The following is a 12953-nucleotide window of genomic DNA, read 5'->3' on the forward strand; positions in this document are numbered from 1 at the left end:
ACCCGAGTAGAACGGAATGGAACGGAATGGAATGGAATAGAATGGAATAGAATGTACCCGAGCAGAACGGAATGGAATGGAATGGAAATGGAATGGGAATGGAAATGGAACGGGAATGGAAATGGAATGGGAATGGAAATGGATCGGGAATGGAAATGGAACGGGAATGGAAATGGAATGGCAATGGAAATGGATCGGGGATGGAAATAGAACGGGAATGGAAATGGAACGGTAATGGAAATGAAACGGGAATGGAAATGGAACGGGAACGGAAATGGAACGGGAACGGAAATGGAACGGGAATGGAAAAGGAACGGGAATGGAAATGGAACGGGAATGGAATGTTATGGAATGGAATGGAATGGAATGGAATGGAATGGAATGGAAAGGAATGCAATGGAATGCAATGGAATGGATAGGAATGGAATGGAATGGAATGGAATGGAATGGACACGAGTAGAACGGAATGGAATGGAATGGAAAAGAATGGAATGGAATGGAATGGAATGTACCCGAATAGAATGTAATGTAATGTAATGGAATGGAATGGAATGGAATGGAATGGAATGGAATGGAATGGAATGGAATGGAACTGAATGGAATGGAATGCAATGCAATGGAATGCAATGGAATGGAAAGGAAAGGAATGGAATGGAATGGAATGGAATCTACCCGAGTAGAATGGAATGGAATGGAATGGAATGGAATGGACACCAGTAGAACGGAACGGAATGGAATGGAATGGAATGGAATGAAATGGAATGGAATGGAATGGAACGGAATGGAATGGAATGCAATGCCATGGAATGCAATGGAATGGAAGGAATGGAATGGAATGGACTGGAATGGAATCTACCCGAGTAGAAACAAATGGAATGGAATGGAATGGAATGGAATGGACACGAATGGAATGGAATGGAATGGAATGGAATGGAATGGAATGGAATGGAATGGAATGGAATGGAATGGAATGGAATGGAATGGAATGTACCCGAGTAGAACGGAATGGAATGGAATGGAATGGAATGGAATGGAATGGAATGTAACCGAGTAGAACGGAATGGAATGGAATGCAATGGAATGGAATGGAATGGAATGGAATGGAATGGAATTCAATGGAATAGAATGGAATGGAATGGAATGGAAACGAATGGAATCGAATGGAATCGAATGGAATCTAATGGAATCGAATGGAATGGAATGGAATAGAATGGAATCAACCCGAGTAGAACGGAATGGAATGGAATGGAATGGAATGGAATGGAATGGAATGGAATGGAATGGAATGGAATGAAATGTTATGGAATGGAATGGAATGGAATTCAATGCAATTCAATTGAATGGAATGGAAGGGAATGGAATGGAGTGGAGTGGAGTGGAGTGGAGTGGAGTGGAATGGAATGGAGTGGAATGGAATGGAATGGAATGGAATGGAATGGAATGGAATTCAATTTAATGGAATGGAAGGGAGTGGAATGGAGTGGAGTGGAGTGGAGTGGAGTGCAGTGGAGTGTAATGGAATGGAGTGGAATGGAATGGAATGGAATGGAATGGAATGGAATGGAATGGAATGGAATGGAATTCAATGCAGTGGAATGGAATGGAATGGAATGGAATGGAATGGAATTCAATGCAATGGAATGGAATGGAATCGAATGGAGTCAAATGGAATGGAATGGAATAGAATGGAATCAACCCGAGTAGAACGGAACGGAACGCAACGGAACGGAACGGAACGGAACGGAACGGAATGGAATGTAATGGAATGGAATGGAATGGAATGGAATGGAGTGGAATGGAATGCAAAGGAATGGAATGGAATGGAATGGAATGGAATGGAATGGAGTCAAATGGAATCGAATGGAATGGAATGGAATAGAATGGAATCAACCCGAGTAGAACGGTACGGAACGGAACGGAACAGAACGGAACGGAACGGAATGGAATGATCAACCCGTGTAGAATGGAATGGAATGGAATTGAATAGAATGGAATCAACCCTAGTTGAACGGAACGGAACGCAACGGAACGGAACGGAACGGAACGGAATGGAATGGAATGGAAAGGAACGGAATTCAATGGAATGGAATGGAATGGAATGGAATTCTATGGAATGGAATGGAATTCAATGGAATGGAATGGAATGGAATGGAATGGAATGGAATGGAATGGAGTGGAATGGAATTCAATGGAATGGAATGGAATGGAATGGAATGGAATTCAATGGAATGGAATGGAATGGAATGGAATGGAATGGAATGGAATCGAATCGAATGGAATCGAATGGAATCGAATGGAATCGAATGGAATCGAATGGAATGGAATGGAATAGAATGCAATCAACCCGAGTAGAATGGAATGGAATGGAATGGAATGGGATGGAATGGAATAGAATGGAATGGAATGGAATGGAATGGAATTCAAATGGAATGGAATGGAATGGAATTCTATGGAATGGAATGGAGTGGAATCGAATGGAATCGAATGGAATCGAATGGAATCGAATGGGATCGAATGGAATGGAATGGAATAGAATGGAATCAACCCGAGTAGAACGGAGCGGAACGCAACGGAACGGAACGGAACGGAACGGAACGGAAAGGAATGGAATGGAATGGAATGGAACGGAATTCAAAGGAATGGAATGGAACAGAATGGAATTCAATGGAAAGGAATGGAATGGAATGGAATGGAATTCAATGGAATGGAATGGAATGGAATGGAATGGAATGGAATGGAATGGAATGGAATGGAACGGAATTCTATGGAATGGAATGGAATGGAATTCAATGGAATGGAATGGAATGGAATGGAATGGAATGGAATGGAATTCAATCGAATGGAATGGAATGGAATGGAATGGAATGGAATTCAATGGAATGGAATGGAGTGGAATCGAATGGAATCGAATGGAATCGAATGAGATCGAATGGAATGGAATGGAATAGAATGGAATCAACCCGAGTAGAACGGAATGGAATGGAATGGAATGGAATGGAATGGAATCAACCCGAGTAGAACGGAACGGCACGCAACGGAACGGAACGGAACGGAACGGGACGGAACGGAACGGAATGGAATATAATGCAACGGAATTCAATGGAATGGAATGGAATGGAATGGAATTCAATGGAATCGAATGGAATCGAATGGAATCGATTGGAATCGAATGGAATCGAATAGAATGGAATGGAATAGAATTTAATCAACCCGAGTAGAACGGAACGGAACGCAACGGAACGGAACGGAACGGAATGGAACGGGACGGAACGGAACGGAATGGAATGGAATGGAACGGAATTCAATAGAATGGAATGGAATGGAATGGAATTCAATGGAATGGAATGGAATGGAATGGAATTCAATGGAATGGAATGGAATGGAATGGAATGGAATTCAATGGAATGGAATGGAGTGGAATGGAATGGAATCGAATGGAATTGAATGGAATCGAATGGAATCAAATGGGATCGAATGGAATGGAATGGAATAGAATGGAATCAACCCGAGTAGAACGGAATGGAATGGAATCGAATGGAATGGGATGGAATGGAATGGAATGGAATGGAATGGAATGGAATGGAATTCAATGGAATGGAATGGAATGGAATGGAATGGAATGGAATGGAATGGAATGGAATGGAATGGAATTCAATGGAATGGAATGGAACGGAATGGAATTCAATGGAATGGAAAGGAATGGAATGGAATGGAATTCAATGGAATGGAATGGAATGGAATGGAATGGAATGGAATGGAATGGAATGGAATTCCATGGAATGGAATGGAATGGAATGGAATGGAATTCCATGGAATGGAATGGAATGGAATGGAATGGAATGGAATGGAATGGAATGGAATGGAATGGAATTCAATGGAATGGAATGGAATGGAATCGAATGGAATGGAATGGAATGGAATGGAATGGAATGGAATGGAATGGAATGGAATGGAATGGAATCAACCCGAGTAGAACGGAATGGAATGGAAAGGAATGGAATGGAATGGAATGGAATGGAATGGAATAGAATGGAATTCAATGGAATAGAATGGAATGGAATGGAATGGAATGGAATGAACCCGAGTGGAATGGAATGGAATGGAATGGAATGGAATGGAATGGAATGGAATGGAATGGAATGGAATGGAATGGAATCAACCCAAGTAGAATGAAATGGATTGGAATGAAATGGAATGGAATGGAATGAAATTCAATAGAATAGAATGGAATGGAATGGAATGGAATGGAATGGAATCGAATGGAATCGAATGGAATCGAATGGAATGGAATGGAATAGAATGGAATCAACCCGAATAGAACGGAACGGAACCGAAAGGAACGGAACGGAATGCAATGGAATGGAGTGAAATGGAATGGAATCGAATGTAATTGAATGGAACCGAATGGAATGGAATGGAAGGGAATGGAATGGAATGGAATGGAATCAACCCGAGTAGAATGGAATGGATTGGAATGGAATGGATTGGAATGGAATGGAACGGAATCAAATGGAATCTAATGGAATGGAATGGAATGGAATGGAATGGAATGGAATGGAATGGAATCAACCCAAGTAGAACGGAATGGAATGGAATGGAAAGGAATGCAATGGAATGGAATGGAATGGAATGGAATGGAATGGAATGGAATTCAATGGAATGGAATGGAATGTAATGGAATGGAATGGAATCGAATGGAATGGAATGGAATGGAATGGAATCGAATGGAATCGAATGGAATCGAATGGAATGGAGTGGAATAGAATGGAATCAACCCGAGTAGAATGGAATGGATTGGATTGGAATGGAATGGAATGGAATGGAATGGAATGGAATCGAATGGAATCGAATGGAATCGAACGGAGTGGAATGGAATGGAATGGAATGGAATGGAATGGAATGGAATGGAATGGAATCAACCCGAGTAGAACGGAATGGAATGGAATGGAATGGAATGGAATGGAATGGAATGGAATGGAATGGAATTCAATGGAATAGAATGGAATGGAATGGAATGGAATGGAATGTAATGGAATGAACCCGAATAGAACGGAATGGAATGGAATGGAATGGAATGGAATGGGATCGAATGGAATGGAATGGAATGGAATGGAATGGAATGGAATGGAACGGAATGGAATCAACCCGAGTAGAATGGAAAGGATTGGAATGGAATGGAATGGAATGGAATGGAATTCAATGGAATAGAATGGAATGGAAAGGAATGGAATGGAATGGAATTGAATGGAATGAAATGGAATCGAATGGAATCGAATGGAATCGAATGGAATGGAGTAGAATAGAATGGAATCAACCCGAGTAGAACGGTATGGAATGGAACGGAATGGAACGGAACGGAACGATACGGAACGGAACGGAGTGAAATAGAATGGAATCGAATATAATTGAATGGAACCGAATGGAATGGAAAGGAAGGGAATGGAATGGAATGGAATGGAATGGAATGGAATCAACCCGAGTAGAATGGAATGGATTGGAATGGAATGGAATGGAATGGAATGGAATGGAATGGAATCGAATGGAATGGAATGGAATCGAATGGAATCGAATGGAATGGAATGGAATGGAATGGAATGGAATCAACCCGAGTAGAACGGAATGGAATGGAATGGAATTCAATGGAATACAATGGAATGGAATGGAATGGAATGGAATGAACCCGAGTAGAACGGAATGGAACGGAACGGAACGGAACGGAACGGAACGGAATGGAAATGAATCAACCCGAGTAGAATGGAATGGATTGGAATGGAATGGAATGGAATGGAATGGAATTCAAAGGAATAGAATGGAATGGAATGGAATGGAAAGGAATGGAATGGAATGTAATGGAATGGAATTGAATGGGATCGCATGGAATCGAATGGAATGGAGTGGAATAGAATGGAATCAACCCGAGTAGAACGGAATGGAATGGAACGGAATGGAACGGAATGGAACGGAACGGAACGGAATGGAATGGAGTGAAATGGAATGGAATCGAATGGAATCGAATGGAACCGAATGGAATGGAATGGAATGGAATGGAATGGAATGGAATGGAATGGAATGGAATCAACCCGAGTAGAATGGAATGGATTGGAATGGAATGGAATGGAATGGAATGGAATGGAATGGAATGGAAAGGAATGGAATCGAATGTAACCGAATTGAATGGAATGGAATGGAATGGAATGGAATGGAATGGAATGGAATGGAATGGAATGGAATGGAATTCAAAGGAATAGAATGGAATGGAATGGAATGGAATGGAATGGAATGGAATGGAATGGAATGGAATGGAATTGAATGGAATCGAATGGAATCGAATGGAATGGAGTGGAATAGAATGGAATCAACACGAGTAGAACGGAATGGAATGGAATGGAATGGAATGGAATGGAATGGAATGGAATAGAATGGAATGGGATGGAATTCAATGGAATGGAATGGAATGGAATGGAATGGAATGGAATGGAATGGAATGGAATGGAATCAAATGGAATCGAAAGGAATGGAATGGAATAGAATTGAATCAAACCGAGTGGAATGGAAAGGAATGGAATGGAATGGAATGGAATGGAATCAACCCGAGTAGGATGGAATGGATTGGAATGGAATGGAATGGAATGGAATGGAATTCAATAGAATATAATGGAATGGCATGGAATGGAATGGAATGGAATGGAATCGAATGGAATCGAATGGAATCGAATGGAATGGAGTGGAATAGAATGGAATCAACCCGAATAGAACGGAACGGAATTGAACGGAACGGAACGGAACGGAATGGAATGGAATGGAGTGAAATGGAATGGAATCGAATGGAATCGAATGGAACCGAATGGAATGGAATGGAAGGGAATGGAATGGAATGGAATGGAATGGAATGGAATGGAATGGAAACAACCCGAGAAGAATGGAATGGATTGGGATGGAATGGAATGGAATGGAATGGAATGGAATCGAATGGAATCGAATGGAATAGAATGGAATGGAATGGAATGGAATGGAATGGAATGGAATGGAATCAACCCAAGTAGAACGGAATGGAATGGAAAGGAATGGAATGGAATGGAATGGAATGGAATGGAATAGAATGGAATTCAGTGGAATAGAGTGGAATGGAATGGAATGGAATGGAATGAACCTGAGTGGAATGGAATGGAATGGAATGGAATGGAATGGAATGGAATGGAATGCAATGGAATGGAATTGAATCAACCCAAGTAGAATGAAATGGATTGGAATGAAATGGAATGGAATGGAATGGAATTCAATAGAATAGAATGGAATGGAATGGAATGGAACGGAATGGAATCGAATGGAATCGAATGGAATCGAATGGAATGGAATGGAATAGAATGGAATCAACCCGAATAGAACGGAACAGAACGGAACGGAACGGAACGAAACGGAACGGAATGGAATGGAATGGAGTGAAATGGAATGGAATCGAATGGAATCGAATGGAACCGAATGGAATGGAATGGAAGGGAATGGAATGGAATGGAATGGAATGGAATGGAATCAACCCGAGTAGACTGGAATGGATTGGAATGGAATGGATTGGAATGGAATGGAATGGAATCGAATGGAATCGAATGGAATCGAATGGAATGGAGTGGAATACAATGGAATCAACCCGAGTAGAACGGAATGGAATGGAACGGAATGGAACGGAACGGAACGGAACGGAACGGAACGGAATGGAGTGGAGTGAAATGGAATGGAATCGAATGGAATCGAATGGAACCGAATGGAATGGAAAGGAAGGGAATGGAATGGAATGGAATGGAATGGAATTGAATGGGATTGCATGGAATCGAATGGAATGGAGTGGAATAGAATGGAATCAACCCGAGTAGAACGGAATGGAATGGAACGGAATGGAACGGAATGGAACGGAACGGAACGGAATGGAATGGAGTGAAATGGAATGGAATCGAATGGAATCGAATGGAACCGAAAGGAATGGAATGGAAGGGAATGGAATGGAATGGAATGGAATGGAATGGAATGGAATGGAATGGAATGGAATGGAATCAACCCGAGTAGAATGGAATGGATTGGAATGGAATGGAATGGAATGGAATGGAATGGAATGGAATGGAATGGTATCGAATGTAACCGAATTGAATGGAATGGAATGGAATGGAATGGAATGGAATGGAATGGAATGGAATGGAATGGAATGGAATTCAAAGGAATAGAATGGAATGGAATGGAATGGAATGGAATGGAATGGAATGGAATGGAATGGAATGGAATTGAATGGAATCAAATGGAATCGAATGGAATGGAGTGGAATAGAATGGAATCAACCCGAGTAGAACGGAATGGAATGGAATGGAATGGAATGGAATGGAATAGAATGGAATGGGATGGAATTCAATGGAATGGAATGGAATGGAATGGGATGGAATGGAATGGAATGGAATGGAATCAAATGGAATCGAATGGAATGGAATGGAATAGAATTGAATCAACCCGAGTGGAATGGAAAGCAATGGAATGGAATGGAATGGAATGGAATCAACCCGAGTAGAATGGAATGGATTGGAATGGAATGGAATGGAATGGAATGGAATGGAATTCAATAGAATATAATGGAATGGCATGGAATGGAATGGAATGGAATGGAATCGAATGGAATCGAATGGAATCGAATGGAATGGAGTGGAATAGAATGGAATCAACCCGAATAGAACGGAACGGAATGGAATGGAATGGAGTGAAATGGAATGGAATCGAATGGAATCGAATGGAACCGAATGGAATGGAATGGAATGGAATGGAATGGAATGGAATGGAATGGAATGGAATGGAATCAACCCGAGAAGAATGGAATGGATTGGGATGGAATGGAATGGAATGGAATGGAATGGAATCGAATGGAATCGAATGGAATAGAATGGAATGGAATGGAATGGAATGGAATGGAATGGAATGGTATGGAATGGAATCAACCCGAGTAGAACGGAATGGAATGGAAAGGAATGGAATGGAATGGAATGGAATGGAATAGAATGGAATTCAGTGGAATAGAATGGAATGGAATGGAATGGAATGGAATGAACCTGAGTGGAATGGAATGGAATGGAATGGAATGGAATGGAATGGAATGGAATGGAATGGAATGGAATGGAATCAACCCAAGTAGAATGAAATGGATTGGAATGAAATGGAATGGAATGGAATGGAATTCAATAGAATAGAATGGAATGGAATGGAATGGAATTGAATCGAATGGAATCGAATGGAATCGAATGGAATGGAATGGAATAGAATGGAATCAACCCGAATAGAACGGAACGGAACGGAACGGAATGGAATGGAATGGAGTGAAATGGAATGGAATCGAATGGAATCGAATGGAACCGAATACGGAATGGAATGGAATGGAATGGAATGGAATGGAATGGAATGGAATTGAATGGAATGGAATGGAATGGAATGGAATGCAATGCAATGCAATGGAATGCAATGGATTGGAAAGGAATGGAGTGGAATGGAATGGAATGGAATCTACCCGAGTAGAACGGAATGGAACGGAATGGAATGGAATGGAATGGAATAGAATGTACCCGAGCAGAACGGAATGGAATGGAATGGAAATGGAATGGAATGGAATGGAATGGAATGGAATGGAATGGAATAGAAAGGAATGGAATGGAATGGAATGGAAAGGAACTGAATGGAATGGAATGCAATGCAATGGAATTCAATGGAATGGAAAGGAAAGGAATGGAATATAATGGAATGGAATCTACCCGATTAGAATGGAATGGAATGGAATGGAATGGAATGGAATGGAATGGAATGGAATGGACACCAGTAGAACGGAACGGAATGGAATGGAATGGAATGGAATGAAATGGAATGGAATGGAATGGAACGGAATGGAATGGAATGCAATGCCATGGAATGCAATGGAATGGAAGGAATGGAATGGAATGGACTGGAATGGAATCTACCCGAGTAGAAACAAATGGAATGGAATGGAATGGAATGGAATGGAATGGACACGAATGGAATGGAATGGAATGGAATGGAATGGAATGGAATGGAATGGAATGCAATGACATTGAATGGAATGTACCCGAGTAGAATGGAACGGAATGGAATGGAATGGAATCTACCCGAGTAGAAACAAACGGAATGGAATGGAATGGAATGGAATGGACACGAATGGAATGGAATGGAATGGAATGGAATGGAATGGAATGGAATGGAATGGAATGGAATGGAATGTACCCGAGTAGAACGGAACGGAATGGAATGGAATGGAATGGAATGGAATGGAATGGAATGGAATGGAATGTAATGGAATGGAATGCAATGCAAAGCAATGGAATGCAATGGATTGGAAAGGAATGGAGTGGAATGGAATGGAATGGAATCTACCCGAGTAGAACGGAATGGAACGGAATGGAATGGAATGGAATGGAATAGAATGTACCCGAGCAGAACGTAATGGAATGGAATGGAAATGGAATGGGAATGGAAATGGAACGGGAATGGTAATGGAACTGGAATGGAAATGGAACGGGAATGGAAAAGAAACGGGAATGGAAATGGAACGGGAATGGAAATGGAACGGGAATGGAAAAGGAACGGGAATGGAAATGGAACGGGAATGGAATGTTATGGAATGGAATGGAATGGAATGGAATGGAATGGAATGGAATGTACCGGAGTGGAGTGGAGTGCAGTGGAGTGGAGTGCACTGGAATGGAATGGAATGGAATGGAATGGAATGGGATGGAACGGAACGGAATGTACCCGAGTAGAACGGAGTGGAATGGAATGGAATGGAATGGAATGGAATGGAATGGAATGGAATGGAATGGAATGTACTGGAGTGGAGTGGAGTGGAGTGGAGTGGAGTGGAGTGGAATGGAATGGAATGGAATGGAATGGAATGCAATGGAATGCAATGGAATGCAATGGAATGCAATGGAATGGAAAGGAATGGAATGGAATGGAATGGAATGGAATTGAACGGAATGGAATGGACACGAGTAGAACGGAATGGAATGGAATGGAATGGAATGGAATGGAATGGAATGGAATGGAATGGAATGGAAAAGAATGGAATGGAATGGAATGGAATGGAATGGAATGCAATGCAATGCAATGGAATGCAATGGAATGGAATGGACTGGAATGGAATGGAATGGAATGGAATGGAATGGAATGGAATGGAACGGAATTCAATGGAATGGAATGGAATTCGATGGAATGGAATGGAATGAAATTCAATGGAATGGAATGGAATGGAATGGAATGGAATGGAATGGAATTCAATGGAATGGAATGGAATGCAATGGAATCGAGTGGAATCGAATGGAATCGAATGGAATCGATTGCAATCGAATGGAATGGAATGGAATAGAGTGGAATCAACCCGAGTAGAGCGGAACGGAACGGAACGGAACGGAACGGAATGGAATTCAATGGAATGGAATTCAATGGAATTCAATGGAGTGGAATGGAATAGAATTGAGTGGAGTGGAGTGGAGTGGAGTGGAGTGGAGTTGAATGGAGTGGAATGGAATGGAATGGAACGGAATGGAATTCATTGCAATGGAATGGAATGGAATGGAATGGAATGGAATGGAATGGAAAGGAATGAAATTCAATGGAATGGAATGGAATGAAATTCTATGGAATGGAATTCAATGGAATTCAATGGAATGGAATGGAGTGGAATGGAATGGAATGGAATGGAATTCAATGGAATGGAATGGAATGGAATGGAATCGAATGGAATCGAATGGAATCGAATGGAATCGAATTGAATCGAATGGAATCGAATGGAATCGAATGGAATCAACCGAGTAGAGTGGAACGGAACGGAAAGGAACGGAACGGAATGGAATTCAATGGAATGGAATTCAATGGAATGGAATTCAATGGAATTCAATGGAGTGGAATGGAAGGGAATACAGTGGAGTGGAGTGGAGTGGAGTGGAGTGGAGTGGAGTGGAGTGGAGTGGAGTGGAATGGAATGGAATGGAATGTACCCGAGTGGAATGGAATGGAATGGAATGGAATGGAATGGAATGGAATGGAATGGAATGGATTGTACCCGAGTAGAACGGAATGGAATGGAATGGAATGGAATGGAATGGAATGGAATGGAACTGAATGGAATGGAATGCAATGCAATGGAATGCAATGGAATGGAAAGGAAAGGAATGGAATGGAATGGAATGGAATCTACCCGAGTAGAATGGAATGGAATGGAATGGAATGGAATGGAATGGAATGGACACCAGTAGAACGGAACGGAATGGAATGGAATGGAATGGAATGAAATAGAATGGAATGGAATGGAACGGAATTGAATGGAATGCAATGCCATGGAATGCAATGGAATGGAAGGAATGGAATGGACTGGAATGGTATCTACCCGAGTAGAAACAAATGGAATGGAATGGAATGGAATGGAATGGAATGGAATGGACACGAATGGAATGGAATGGATTGGAATTTAATGGAATGTACCGGAGTGGATTGGAGTTGAGTGGAGTGGAGTGGAGTGGAATGGAATGGAATGGAATGGAATGGAATGGAATGGAATGCAATGGAATGCAATGGAATGCAATGGAATGGAAAGGAATGGAATGGAATGGAATGGAATGGAATGGACACGAGTAGAACGGAATGGAATGGAATGGAATGGAATGGAATGGAATGGAATGGAATGGAAAGGAAGTGAATGGAATGGAATGCAATGCAATGGAATGCAATGGAATGGAAAGGAAAGGAATGGAATATAATGGAATGGAATCTACCCGATTAGAATGGAATGGAATGGAATGGAATGGAATGGAATGGAATGGAATGGAATGGACACCAGTAGAACGGAATGGAATGGAATGGAATGGAATGGAATGGAAGGAAATTGAATGGAATGGAATGGAACGGAATGGAATGGAATGCAA

This window comes from Gorilla gorilla, chromosome 12 (assembly GCF_029281585.2).
Source record: "Gorilla gorilla gorilla isolate KB3781 chromosome 12, NHGRI_mGorGor1-v2.1_pri, whole genome shotgun sequence".
Lineage (NCBI taxonomy): Eukaryota > Metazoa > Chordata > Mammalia > Primates > Hominidae > Gorilla > Gorilla gorilla.